Source organism: Suncus etruscus, chromosome 12 (genome assembly GCF_024139225.1).
Source record: "Suncus etruscus isolate mSunEtr1 chromosome 12, mSunEtr1.pri.cur, whole genome shotgun sequence".
In the NCBI taxonomy this organism is placed as follows: Eukaryota; Metazoa; Chordata; class Mammalia; order Eulipotyphla; family Soricidae; genus Suncus; species Suncus etruscus.
Genome location: NC_064859.1, coordinates 54,861,917 through 54,876,524, shown reverse-complemented (window position 1 = coordinate 54,876,524; position 14,608 = coordinate 54,861,917). Strand labels below are relative to the sequence as shown.

Below are 14,608 nucleotides of genomic sequence, written 5' to 3'. Positions count from 1 at the left end.
TGGTTGTAGGACCTGCTGGTCTATGTAGTTTGCTGATCACATGTGTGTGGATGTCTCCTCTGGTCTCTTCCCTGTGTTCAAATAGGGTTTCAGCAGATTTATCTTCAAGTTATAATTATCTCTACTTCTCAAAACTCCAGATAACAGTGCTAACTTGTGGAGCTAGATACTGTGGACCTGGGCACCTCTGAGTGAACACTTTCCCTGTTTCCAGCTGCTCATGTCTTGTTCCAAGGATGTCTAAGTGGGATAAGCAGCAGCCACACTGGACAGTTCTCAGTGGCCACAAAATCCATTAAGGTCACTTTCCTGGACAATATTGAAAACTGTGTCAGAGTCCAGGAGACTTTTGTGTCGGAGTCCAGATCAGCTTTTGTGTTCTAGAGGTGGGGAGGGGATAGCAGACAGACTGTACTCTTTTTTAAACCAGATTAGGCAGAGGTGCACAATACTACTGTTTCTTCCACTTACACTCAGAAAGGCCCACAGGGCTGTCCACCTCCACAGGGGTGGGTGTCATATCTCGGAGACATGTAATTAGGGGAGTAAATGCTACTGTGAATGAAGATTATATTTAGAGTGCCCCTTTACAAGTGGAGAATTCAGGCAAAAGGATTTGTGGAAGATTATCTGCCTTTGCCCTTGGCCTTTTCCAAGAAACGGCTCAGAAAGTCCTTATAAAGTAGTACCCTCCCACACAGGGCTTACTTTATCCAAGAAGACCAGCCCTAATGAACAGGCCTTACTCAGTTCCTCCATTTTGCTGATTAATTTGATACGTATATAATTCTAAATGCCTGTCCATGTGTCATCCAATCTCACCTAAAAATAGCTCCTGAAACCCATACCTGTTAGTGTGTGGTTAGTTTCCTGGCACCACAGAGGATGGTCCTGCACCCCCAACACTACTGGGACCTAGCAGCTTCCTCTCTAGGCCCAGGCATTGAACTGTCATAACTTGTTGGCTGAGTGTTGCCAAGTGTGGTCCCTGGGTTCCCAAACACTGCTTGGAAGATCTCCTCATAAGGGAAAAATGTTGAACTCTATCTGTTTCAAAGTGATATCATTTCCTTAGGAAGGACTTCAAGTCACATAAAGTTTATGTTAAGTATCTTGAGTGGTTTCTCTTGCTCATATCTGCAGTTTGGTTTTTAGATCTAGCCAGGGTTCCTTCCAGGGCTAAAAAGTGTTTATTCCCCGTCAAGGGCTACATGGCTCTACCTTGCTACTCAAATAATCATACATATCTCCCAAACACCTCTAGGAATGGCCCAAGGGGTCAAGCAAAAGCTATTCATGGATCAGAACTGAAGTCTTACTAGAACTGCTTGATTTCAGGACCAGAGAGATAGAATAGGACATGTAGTTTGCATATGTTTAACCTGGGTTTGATCCCCAGTATCCTATATGGTCCCCCAAGACCACCAGGAGAAATTCCTGACCATAGATCTAGGAGTAACCCCTGAGTATAGTTATGGTTTTCCCCAAACCAAAATATAAATAAATAAAAAGAAACGTTCTGTCTTAGGTCTCACTGCAGCCTATAGAATCATAATGTGCATTTTAGCAAGATATTTAGATATCACAGTATAAGAAAATTGTCCAAGTACAGACATATTTCAGGAGATCCTTCAGATAATGTCACCGAAGAACCAGGTTACTATGGAGCTAGGTGCTCCTTGGAAGGCCTAGATCCTTGGGCCTGACCCTTGGCCAAGAGAAATGGATGCCAAGTGGAAGAAAATGATAGCCTGCACCATCTTAGAGAGCTGCCTAGATGAAGGGTGGCAAGAGCAGAATAAAGGTTCATTGAGTAAGAGATACTGGAATTCCAGCTCTGCCCCAATGAGCTATAAGACAGGGAAAGTTGTTAAATGCTCCAAGTTCTATGCTTCTTTATCGTCAAACTGAAGCAAATGCTGCATACTCACATGCATGTAGGAGCATCATGCACACAGATGCACAAACACACACAGAGTGACTGAAATGCTACCTGGCAGGGGTACATATTAATACTATATTAAATATGTAAGCCAGAGTCTGAGAACACATATAAAAGAGGCCTTATTGCAAATGCAGAAACCTGCTGGCTAATTCATGGGATTCATTACTGGATAGCACATAGTTTGCAAACAACACTAGAAGAAATCTACTGGAGAGGAAGCTTTCAGATCAATCCTCAGGTTTCGAAGCAACCATACTCACCAGGAGCAAAAAGGCTCCCCACGGCACTCACTGATGGGCAGCTTCCAATTGGGCCTCATGGCCATCCATCCTCTACCCTCTTCCACTCAAGTTGGGTCCACAGCCCGAACTATCTTATACTATGCCTCATTGGTGGGGCCTAGGATATACTCAGAGTCTTGCTTACTAAATAGGAAGCCTGGGAGGTGTACAGAGGTGACAGAATAGGAAACCCTCTAGAAGGGACTAGAAATGACCACGAGGGACACCACAGGGCATTGCAATATTTAAGTACACCTCCAATATAATAATCTGATTTTAGGGTCATGGGGGCTGGGCTGAGGAGCCATCAGGAGGGTGGGAACATAAATGGTGAAATGTGTGCAGAAGCTCAAAGCAGCCGAAACTTCAGGGAGAGCTGCTGGCAGGGTCCCCTGTGGTGACATTTCAAAAGCTGGTCTTCTGCTGTGTCCCAGCCTGCTCACTTATGCTTCAGCAACCAGCCTGAAGCCTACATTCTGTCTGGGTACCCCAAACCCCTCCAATGCCTCCTTTGGCCTGGTTTCCTCACACCAAGCTCCCAGGTCAGGATGATTATTTGTGAATTAGGATCTGAAGGGTGTGGCACCAAGGCCTCTGTCTGAACTCCTGCAGAATATTGCAGTAGTGAGACTCTGAGCCAGGTGCATGTGCAGCTGTGAGGCCAGCCAAAGGAATTGGGAGAGAGATTGGCACAGTAAAGCACCAGCCAAATGGCCATTCTGTTCTCACACCAACTTGCAGCACTGCTCTGAGGTATGACCCAACCTCCCCAGAAGACACTGCAAGCAGGAGGAAGCTGAGCTACAATGGCAGATCATGGGAAGACTTAAAGATAAGATTCTTTGCATGCTACAAATTTTCATTTCTGCATCCTCACTCCTTCACAGGCCCTTGACCTCATACCTTCTTACAGTTTTTTCATTTGTCTTAGAGACCACAGAGGCTTTGTTCTGTATGATACGGACTGAGCAGTGCCTGTTCTCCTTAAAGCAGATTGATGTAGGGATTAACAGGATTATTAGAAGGTCCATTAGACCAACCAACAGAAGTTCATATATAAAAAGATCCTTTTTGTAGTTTTGGCAATGCCTACAAACTAGAACTGGTAGAAAAATTAAGAAATAAATATATACAGTACTCGCTTTAGCAGCACATATACTAAAATTGGAGCGATACAGAGATTAGCATGGACTCTGTGCAAGGATGATATGCAAATTTGTGAAGAGTTCCATATTAAAAAAAGAATTAAAGGGGCCGGGCGGTGGCGCTAAAGGTAAGGTGCCTGACTTGCCTGCGCTAGCCTTGGACGGACCGCGGTTCGATCCCCCGGTGTCCCATATGGTCCCCCAAGCCAGGAGCAACTTCTGAGCACATAACCAGGAGTAACCCCCTGAGCATTACCGGGTGTGGCCCAAAAATCAAAAAAAGAATTAAATATTTATAAGTAAATGTAAGTAAATATTTATAAGTAAATAAAACAAAAAAGCAAAATTCTGTGTTGTGGATGGGAGAAGATGAAAAGTTTCTTTGTTCAATTTGGATTTCTGCTACTATATGAAGTTTCTTTGTAGAGCACAGAAAAAGAAAGATTTCTCGATCTATATGGATAGTTTATTAATCACTGTAATATAAAGGCATAAAAAATGGTCCTAAATTTGTCATCTGCTGTTCAGTGACTGGAAGCCATGTCAGGTATGAAGGAGTTGGGCCTGCAAAGTTACAAATCTGAGTTGATCAAGCTTCAGACTCTGATTTGTCATCCATGTAAGTTCTTCATTTTGCTGGGTTCCATGTGGTTGGGGAAGATATGCTCCACCAAAAAAAGAAGGTCATGTGGGCTCTCAACTTAAACTAACTTCATAGATTCATAATAGGCCCTTTGATATCCTCTGCTACTCACTTTTTCCTAAACAGTGGTTTCTGTTGCATTTAACAAAATGCCAACCCTCAGGAAGTCAGTTATCCCTTTGCCAAGATCAGCCATTTATAGCACTTTGCAAATCAGCCAATTACAGCACTTTGCTCATCCTCAAATCCACAAAGTATTCATTTTGAATATTAGTGATTTTTCAAGGATTTGTAGTGTCCAGTAGTGAAAGTAAGCAAACAGTAAAAGCAGACAAGTGAAGAAATTCTTCCTTGTCTAACCTTCTCATTGCCTGTGTAGGTTGTAGGCCATCTAGTGGACCTGAGCGGAAGAAAGCCTGGTGTAGAAGAGGTTTTTTTCCTAGGAGGTCAGGCTGGACTCCTGAAGACATATCCTGCCTGCATCTGGGTTCTTCACAGAAGGAGTTGTGACATGACCCGGCTCCCATCACTCCTATGTACTGTCATCTCATGTTTATTGACCAAAGGATGAGCTGCTCTCTCCCTGTCTAGAATGTGCAGATCAGAAGAGGGAATAAAGCTTGTTTTTGTCATAGTAAACTACACAGATTTCGGGACTCCAAAGATAGGAATTTTAGCAGTCACACATACACAGAATATCGTGATTCTCACCATGGGAGATGTCAGCATTAGAAGCTTTGATTCATTCATTAAATATTACTGGTCTTTCCAGTGCATAAAAAAAAATCCTTCTCAAGCCACAAAGAGCCTCAGCTTAGGTCTGTGTTGTAAAGAAGAGAGAACCTACAGATTTAACAACAAGCTGGTGGTAAGGCTTCAGGACTATGAGGTTATCTATAATAGAGAATCAGAGAAGAAATCTCTGTGGAGGTGTATGATTTTTCTTTGCAGGCTTATTTTGGCTTTCTTTAAATAGAAATGCAAATACTTATAGAAACTAAACACAAACTAGCAAGAAACCAAAACCAGGATCCTTTCACTCCTCTATTCATGTTCATTCTCAAGTAATCCCTGTTCCAAATTTGCTTTGAAGAATTCTAGGAAATAGAATTCAAACAGGCTGGAGGGGGTGAACAGATTTGCTCTGGGTAAGAAGGTAGGACTTTTTGGATCAGAAAATGTTAACTCCAGATGTACGTTTAGCCCCCACCTCATTGTGATATGTTCATTTTCTAACAGTCTCAGTTCCTGTAAGTTCCTCAGAGCATTCATAATTTGGGGTAAAAGAGAAAGAAGAGAAAGGGGGGAAATCACTAAATTCATTCCAGATACCTGGATTTCTTCAAATTCCTCAAATTTCTTTTCTTCTTCTTTAATTTGACCATGAAGTGAACCATAAGCCTTGACCTCAGGAACAATTGAGTCCAAGACCTTTGTCTTTCAGAACTTTCAGGCTTTCTTCCAAGCCCTTGAGCAAGTCCCTCTTCTGCTCCCACTGCCTGAGAAAAAGGCTTCCTTCATGATCTTCATGATGTGCCTGAGGAGGTTGCTTCACAGCACGTACCCTGCTCCCTGACTAGTTCTAGCAGCTTTGCTCTCCGAATACCTGCCTGCACCTGTTTCTGTGCTCATTTTCTAAATGGTGACTCTTACCTCTTTCACAGCCCTTCACAGTCTGTACTGTGATTAATAAAGTAATTAATACAGACTATTAATTATTTAGTTATGTGCCATCCAAATCTCCATTAGATTTGTCCATTCACTGTGACAGTGCCTAGAAACTCAGCTGTTTGTACAATGAGTGGAAGAAAGATGACCAATGTCCCACACGAAAGCTTCCCTCAAGGGACTGGCTGTGGGGTCAGTGTCCATCTCCCCTTTGCCAGGTGATGAAATATAAGTCATCTTCCTCCATACAACAAATATAAGTTAGACTTCAATGGTGCGGATGCCGTCTTCCTCATTCTGGAGGAAAGAAAGAACCTCTGGAAAAAGACAGCTGTATGCATTGCAACATACTACCTGCCCCTTTCCCTACCATCTGTTTCCTGTCACCAGAGAAGGCCAGCCAGCATATGACAGAATTACCACAGTCAGATCTTTCAGATGGTATCACTCTCACTCAGGACTTCTGGATTCTGTAAAGGCCAGTTATGAACAGTTTCAGAATTCATATAGACCTCCAGGCCACTAAGTTTTTTTTTTCCTTGTTTCCTTTCCTGGATTCTTATTTCTTATTTCTCTTTCCTAGATTCCTCAGTCCCTTTAGTCTTACTCAGCTCCTTACATGTGCCTCAGATCCACTGTGTTAAGGTTATTCAGGCAGTGCTAGGTGCTGCTAAGGGTGACAACCACCCAAATATGTTTCTGCCCATGATCTATGTTCACAAATGGTTATTGGGGAATCTGTGCTCCTGTCAGTCTCTCAGGGGACCCAGGTTGGTGCAAGTTCATCTCCACACACAATCTCATGATCACTATGTAGAAGGCAACAGAACAAGTTTCATACAATTCCAAGCTCCTGATCATATTTCATTCCCAAAGGAGCCACATGGCTTTGTGGTATTTCAGCATGTGTGGGAGGACTGTAACTGGCTCTGGAAACTTCCCTCTCCTCTCAGTAGCTGTGCAATGGGACCTATTTGTCAGTGTTACAGCTCAGTCAGGGCCTTGCTCCTTCTCCACCCACAGGTATGGGGCAGAAACTTCCCTAGCTAAGGAAAAGGCCTTCCTGTCATAGGAAGGACCTGATAATTATTAATTGGAGACCCAAGCTGTATTCTTATAAAGTAGAGTTCCCAGAACAACTCCAAACACCTTCTCAGCTTGTAGCTTTTATGTTTCTCAAACATTTGCTGAGCCCAACTTACATGCCAAGGACTCTGGAAGGTGCTGGAGTTGCACCTATCACCAGACACCACCACCGCTGAAAGGAAACTAATCAGACAAGCAGGCCCCAAGACTGCTCTTGCCTTGAAAATCAGTTATGAAATGGTCTGATAATCACCCAAGAGAGCCATGGGAAGCCAGATGCAGGGAATAACCTCACTCCGGGAGAGAGGCCAACCAGAGGGAAGCTCCTAGGTCCCTAAGTACATGGTTATGTCCCTAAGCAAGACAAGCAATAGAAAAGAGCTGCTTTGAATCAACTAAGGCACATGTAAGGTTGCTAATTAAGGATTCAAGATGTAGCCTCTTCACTCACAAGTGTGGGAAATGGGGCCATTCCTACATATCTGCAGTGAAGCTTCTGTGGGGTCAGGAGGTAGCAGGCAGAGTTCTTGCTACTGAGTCCAGAGTGCAGATTCCATAGCAACTGCCTCAGCTGCATGCTCAGAGGTACATCCTGTGGGCGGCAGGTCTGGGCACTGTCCAGGATAGGATGTCCAGAGAGATAAGTGTTAACACCCTCCTTCTGCCTCAAAGCGTTTTTCAGGAATGATCACGGAATATGATGGACAATAAGAATGGCTCCAAATTAGTAAAATTCTCCTCTATCAACTTTTTCATAATTCTAAGAGTAAAACAAAAAATATGTTTGCATACATAAACCTAGCACCAAAAATAAAAGTAGAAAGGAGGGGGCCTGGAGAGATAGCACGGCGGCGTTTGCCTTGCAAGCAGCCGATCCAGGACCAAAGGTGGTTGGTTCGAATCCTGGTGTCCCATATGGTCCCCGGTGCCTGCCAGGAGCTATTTCTGAGCAGACAGCCAGGAGTAACCCCTGAGCACTGCCGGGTGTGGCCCAAAAACCAAAAAAAAAAAAAAAAAAGTAGAAAGGAGGGGCCGGAGAGATAGTGTGGAAGTAAGGCATTTGCCTTTCATGCAGAAGGTCATCAGCCCGAATCTGAATCTGGCTTCCCATATGGTCCCCCGTGCCTGGCAGGAGCAATTTCTGAGCATGGAGCCAGGAGTTTCCCCTGAGCACTGCTGGGTGTGACTCAAAAAACACACACAGAGAGAAAAAAAGCAAAACAAAAAGTAGAAAGAAATTGGTGATTTTGAATGACATACATGGATGCATTTTTTTGAAGGAGGGTTACATTTGATAATGCTCAAGGCTAACTCTCAATTCTCTGATCACTTCTGGTGAGTTCAGGTGACCATATAGGGTGTAAAGGATTGAACTCAGGACTGCCAAATGCAAGGCAAGCTCCTTACTCACTGTACTATCTCTCCAACCCTGAATACATAATTTAGGACCATGAACTTTTGAAATCTGGGCATAGAGTCAGAGATGTAGGAAATAAAGATTTGAAATAGGAGAGACTGGATCTGGCACGTGTCACTCAGAATTTTTTGTATGAAAGACCTACAAGATGTTTCCATATGGAGCACATTGTTTTTTTGAAAGGGGACTTACTATCTGGCACATAATAAGTTAGAGGCAGGGACAGAGCTGAGTTGTGGACTTGGAAAGAGCATGTCATGTGAAGCAAATCTGTTTGCGATTGTGGGAAAGGGTTTCTCTCAGGAGCATGAGATCCTGTTGAGGCAGACCATAGATGGGGGCCCTTGCCAGTGAGATTCTTGAGAAGAAACAGAAACAAAATATGATCTAAAGAAGTTGCTCTGTCATCTGCCCTAAAATTGTCCAAAGGCCTGAAGCTGGACTATAAGTGGAGACAAACTGAAGCCTACTTGAGACTGGTCTGGACTCCTCAGGAGAGGAGAAACTTCAGCAGGAACCCAAGGGCTGGGCAAGAACACAAGAACATTCAAAACCACCAATTTCTTTCTACTTTTTATTTTGCCTTTTTTTGGTGTATGTGGTTTTTGGGTCACACCCAGCAGTGCTCAGGGGAAACTCCTGGCTCCATGCTCAGAAATTGCTCCTGGCAGGCACGGGGGACCATATGGGAAGCCAGATTCGAACTGATGACCCTTCTGCATGAAAGGCAAAAGAAGTTCAAAGCTACTCCCTGTGATAACAATGCAACCCTTATATGTGCAAAGAACTCAAGGACATGGAATTTAAAGGACATTCTTCACAAGAGCCACTACTCAGGGCACTACTTCCAAAGAAGCCATGTTCTTTCTTAATGAACCTCTCCCTCTTCTCTATCTCCCTCTCTCTCTTCCCCTCTCTCACTTTCTCTCTCATTTCTTTTCTTTTTTTTATTGAAACCATTGTGATTTAAGAAGTTCTTCATAGTTGGATTTCAGGCATACAGTGACGTGAATCAGGGTCAGAATGGAAATAACCACTAGTGTTGACCTCCTTTTACCAGTGTTCCCAGCATGCATCCTATACATCAAACTTTGCTCTGTAACCTGCCAGTTTAGCAGGTCCATTTTAAGTTTAGAGTGTTATAGTTTGGGTCTCTTAATTCTTTTGTTGTTGACTTTGGCTTGGATATGTAGTTCTGTCCTTTTTTTTCTTTCTTTCTTTCTTTTTTTTTTTTTTTTTTTTTTGGATTTTGGGTCACACCCAGTGATGCTCAGGGGTTACTCTTAGCTATGCACTCAGAAATTGCTCCTGGCTTGGGGGACCATATGTGATGCTGAGGATTGAACCGAGGCCCATCCTGGGTCAGCAGCATGCAAGGCAAATGAACTACTGTTGCGCCATTGCTCCAGCTCAACTTCTGCCCTTTTTCATTTTCACCAATGCACCAGAGACCACTTAGCTCCTGGTCCTTGTTCTTTTTTTATTTTTTCCTTTTTTAATTTTATAGAAAAATTCAGAAATGGGCCCGGAGAGATAGCACAGTAGCATTTGCCTTGCAAGCAGCCGATCCAGGACCAAAGGTGGTTGGTTCGAATTCCGGTGTCCCATATGGTCCTCCGTGCTTGCCAGGAGCTATTTCTGAGCAGACAGCCAGAGTAACCCCTGAGCACTGCCGGGTGTGGCCCAAAAACAAACAAACAAAAAAAAAGAAAAATTCAGAAATATGAAGTAAAAAAAAAGTGATTCATGTCCCAGGGTTCTATGAAAAAGGTGAGAGCCCCTATCTAAAAGATAAAAAAAAAAGCGGGGGAGGTGGCAGGGTTTTTTTTGTTTTTTTTTGTTTTGTTTTGTTTTGTTTTGTTTTTGTGTGTGCAAACATTGGGGAAAATAGAAAGAAAAAACCATTGGCCTAAAAACAGGGTTTTTCTACCCATGAAACATCATTCCATAGACCAACTACAGGTTCTGGACATACTAAGTTGTCTAACCCCAAAGTCTTTCATCATGGTCCCAGAAAAGTTCTTCTCAATCTTGGTTGTCAAAGTCAGGTTTCTGTAATTAAAGATTTTGGTTTCTGCATAAATTCTATGTGTAAGCCAGGGTGTCATGGCACATTTTCTGGTTTCATCTCAGCATTAGGCAGAGAGGGAGAGAAACGCATTCAGAAATCAAGTTGATGCTGTTTTCAAGTCATCAGGTGTCATATGAACCCACCCTGGAGCAGGTCAGTGCCAGGGCAGCATTAGGGTCTCATATGATAGAAGTTTAATTCCTGATGCTGTTGCAGAAAACTGTGCTGTGATTATATCCCATCATGTTCCAATGATGGGATATAAGGTTTGGGGGTGAATGGTCGTTGTCTGATCAATTGAGGCCTAAGTCTACTCACTATGACAAATGTTACACGGCAGTATAAAATTTAGAAATTCCTATCCCTATTAGATAAGAATTTTTTCTATACATAAGATTTCCCTATTTTAATGTGCCTATGGATAAAGGAGAAATGCCACATGATACTAGTGGTGCATATGTAGTAAAAATAACAAGCTAAACAATCCCTATAAGCTGGTTCTAATCTGAACCCAGGTCCAAAGAGAAGTTTATTTACTAGAATTTCTCACTAAGCAAATCCAAAATAGGGATGGGCAAAACTATATCTACATAAGGAAATACATAATAAGGATTATACTATTAGGGAATTGCATCCAAGACATTTCCAAAGGAAATATATTTATTTATTTATTCCCTTTAAGTCTTTTGAAATAGTGTGGGGGGGGAGAGATAAAATCCGGAGCACAGTTTCAGCCTGCAATGTGATATTGTAGAATTTAAAAAATGGTTTACAGAAGTCTTTGATTAGGTAATGTCCTCGAACTGAGAGTCTCTCAAAAGCCAAATCTGGTAGTGAACAACAGTCCACAATGAAGGGAGGTGGGAGAAAAGGGGCCACAGAGAGCAAATACTTAGCAGAGGTGGTGGCAGCTTTTCCTGAGCTGAGACAAGGTGGGCTAGGAGGCTGTCCTTTCACTTTGAGAGCTGACTGTTAGCTTCTTGGGGTGGGGAAAATATTACGGTTCCAGAGGAGTTAAAAACCGAGGTATTAAGGGTTAAATAGGGAGAAATAACATATCAGGGGTGAGATGGTGAAAGAATAGAAAAGAAAATGTAAATTGGTAAGCAGGAAGGGGTTAATGGAAGGATTATATATCACAGGGGGAAGGACTTTATATAACATAGACAATCATTATGTACAATACAGATGGACATTAGACAAACATAGAGGTGTCCACCATACATCTACTCTCACATACACACATATACAGACATTAAAGATATATTCATAGGTTGCAATTGAAAAACTGACCCAGATGTAATGTGTTAGGGCACTTAAAATATATCAAACCAGTAATTCAGATGGAAAAGTTTTTCAATTCCTAGGCAAATTATCATTAGTGATAAACTTTGCTGAAGAAAGGATTCCTATGTTAAATTGTCATAGAACATTCTTAAAGCAAACATAATTTTCAAGTCTAGAATATAAAGCAATATAATAATGAACACTCTAAAAGGATTCAACAACATAAAGTATCATCTAACAGATTTTGAGCATCCAGGCAAACCGAAAACATGGGAATTATGATATAAGAGTAAACTACCTTGAATTGAAAATAAATTGCAAAAACAGACTCGATGAATGAACACCATACAAGAGTCTATAGCATGTAATTCCATATTCCAAAAATACTATTCCAGTGGTATCTGCAATGGTTATTAGAGACAGACGAACAGGCTGGCCTCATTTATTTTCTAAATAAAACTATTTTACTTCATTCTTTCAGAAATCCCTATCTGCAGGGGTAGATAATGGTAGATAATATTGGGAGTCAGGACAGATCTTTCTGATCTCCACCCTTTGGCTACAGCATCACGAAATGCAATGATGGAGACCAGTGCCTTTGCCTTATCAATCAGTGTATCTCAGGTTCAGCTTGGTGGCTGTGTGTGGGGTTAAGGGATGTTAATGTGTGTCCTATTGATGTTCTTGGTAGATGATGTCAATGGTAACTCCCTGAAAGACACAGACAAGCAGGTGGGTAGGGCACTCTCTCCAGCTACTACCTCTTTCTTTTCCTTCTTCCACCTACTCCACTATTGTGAGGAGAGGCTGCTGACACTTGGTAAGTGACCAGATTCTACTTGTATGTGAGTTTGTGAGGAGAGAGTGTGTGTTGATATGTGACAATGTGACTGAGAGGATGTGTGTGAATGTGTAAGAGCATGTGTGAGTGGGTGTGAGAAAATGGATGTAGGAGAGTATGTGGAAATAAGTGTGGTAGAGTGTGAGTGTGTTCAGGAGTGTGTGTGGATATGTAAGTATGCATATGTATAGACGTGTGTGAAAGAATTAGAGCATGTGTGAAAAGTGTGTGTTTGAGTTGATTATGCATATGCATGAGAGTGCAAGAGAGAGTGTATATGTTTGAGAGAGAGAGGTTTGTGAGTTTGTACAAGTGTATGTGTTGGAGCAGGAATGCAATGGCTGAGTAGACATCAAAAGATGGGAAGCTAAAGAAAAGGATCCTTAGGGTTTAGAATAACTTCTACACAAATTTGCAAATGCAAACTTAGATTAAGATGAAAAGGAATGGGGCCAGAGAGATAGCATGGAGGTAGGCATTTGCCTTTCAAGCTGAAGGTCTGTGGTTCGGCATCCCATGTGGTCCCCTGAGCCTGCCAGGAGCGACTTCTGAGCATAGAGCCAGGAGTAACCCCTGAACACGGGCCAGGTGTGACCCAAAAACAAAAAAAAAAAAAAATGAAAAGGAGCATATCAAAGATACCCTGACAAAGAGGAAGAGGTGGGGTACTTAGGCAGGCTTAGAAAGTGCTAGATGTCCAGACATTTATATCCTCTCAGAAAATCATGAATGATGATATACTGGGCCAGAAGCCAGGACAATTGAGTGGTTTATGGAGTTTAGATGTCTCTATAAGGTGTTGGCTTATCCTGAGATGACTGGTGATAGATACTGATGTAGGATGCTCACAGCTGCACAGCACTGCCACATCCTGCCCCTTCTCACCCCATTCACCTAAGATAATGTTTTGTGGGACTCACAAAACTCACCCTTATCAGGTCTCCTAGTATGCTGTTCTCAGTCCCCACAACCATGTTGGTATTTGAACCCCAGCCCTTCACAGGCTGGTCATACACTGCTATCCCTTCAACAGGGAGAGATGCTTTCCAAGAATCAACCAAAAAAAAATTAGGACAGGCATAATTGTTCAAAAATAAAGAAATAAAAGACTTTTGGGGCAGAAAGAGGATAAAGTTAAGACTCTTGTCTTGCATGTGGCTGATGCCAGTTCAATTCCCAGCACTGTCTGATAGCCCAAGTAGGAAAAACCACTAGGAAAACCCCTTGAGCATGAAATATTTCTTAAGGTCTTGAGAGTGGCCAGTGCTTTGGCTCAATGATGGCACACAAGAGTTTGTGTGAGAGCCTGAGTTTGGTCCCTGATGCTAAATATGAGGTAAGAAAAGAAATTTAAGAATACTGAATTTTGGGGCCGGGAAGGTGGCGCTAGAGGTAAGGTGTCTGCCTTACAAGCGCTAGCCAAGGAACGGACCGCGGTTCGATCCCCCGGTGTCCCATATGGTCCCCCCAACCCAGGGGCGATTTCTGAGCACATAGCCAGGAGTAACCCCTGAGCGTCAAACGGGTGTGGCCAAAAAACCAAAAAAAAAAAAAAAAGAATACTGAATTTTGAGGTGGGAGAGATAGCATGAAGGTTGCCTTGCACGTTGCCTTGCACGCAAAAGGATGGTGGTTCGAATCCTAGCATCCCATATGGTCCCCTGAGTCTGCCAGGAGTGATTACCGAGCATAGAGCCAGGAGTAACCCCTGAGTGCTGCCAGGTGTGACACAAAAACCAAAAAAGAAAAAAAAAAAAAAAGAATACTGAATTTTGACGATGGATAAAAAAAACCTCACCTTTCTGAGGATTAAGAGGTTGGAGCTCCCCGGTACCGTTTGGATTCCAGCAGCACAGGAGATGCAACTCTCACCCTAACAAAATTTATCTTTGTAATAAACTAACAATATGGTTGATACAACTTATGGCTTAGAAGACAAGAATTTTAATTTTTAAAAGTTTGTGGTTTACAGCCAAGAGGAAAAGGAGGGGATCCCTGATCAACTATGCTGGCTCATGGACACCAAGGCTGAGGCTGCCACACAGCTGTGCACCTTATCACCCTGCAGCATTTCCCCATTCCTCATCATGTGCCAGGTGCTATTAAGCAGGGGGAACCATGGTAAGTATGATGCTGTCTGCAGACTCAGTGGTGACCCAGACAGGAAGAGAAGCAGAGCATGGCCATAGAGGAGAAAGCCTCATTATTTGTTATTTGCTTATTC

General features: G+C 42.6%; 1 non-coding gene across 1 annotated transcript; it reads left to right on the top strand.

The window, feature by feature from the left end:
• Positions 1-3,360: 3,360 nt before the first annotated feature.
• On the top strand, positions 3,361-3,464 carry LOC126025283 (U6 spliceosomal RNA). Its single transcript, XR_007501314.1, has one exon. It is a non-coding gene; the product is annotated as a U6 spliceosomal RNA (small nuclear RNA).
• The last annotated feature ends 11,144 nt before the right edge of the window (positions 3,465-14,608 follow it).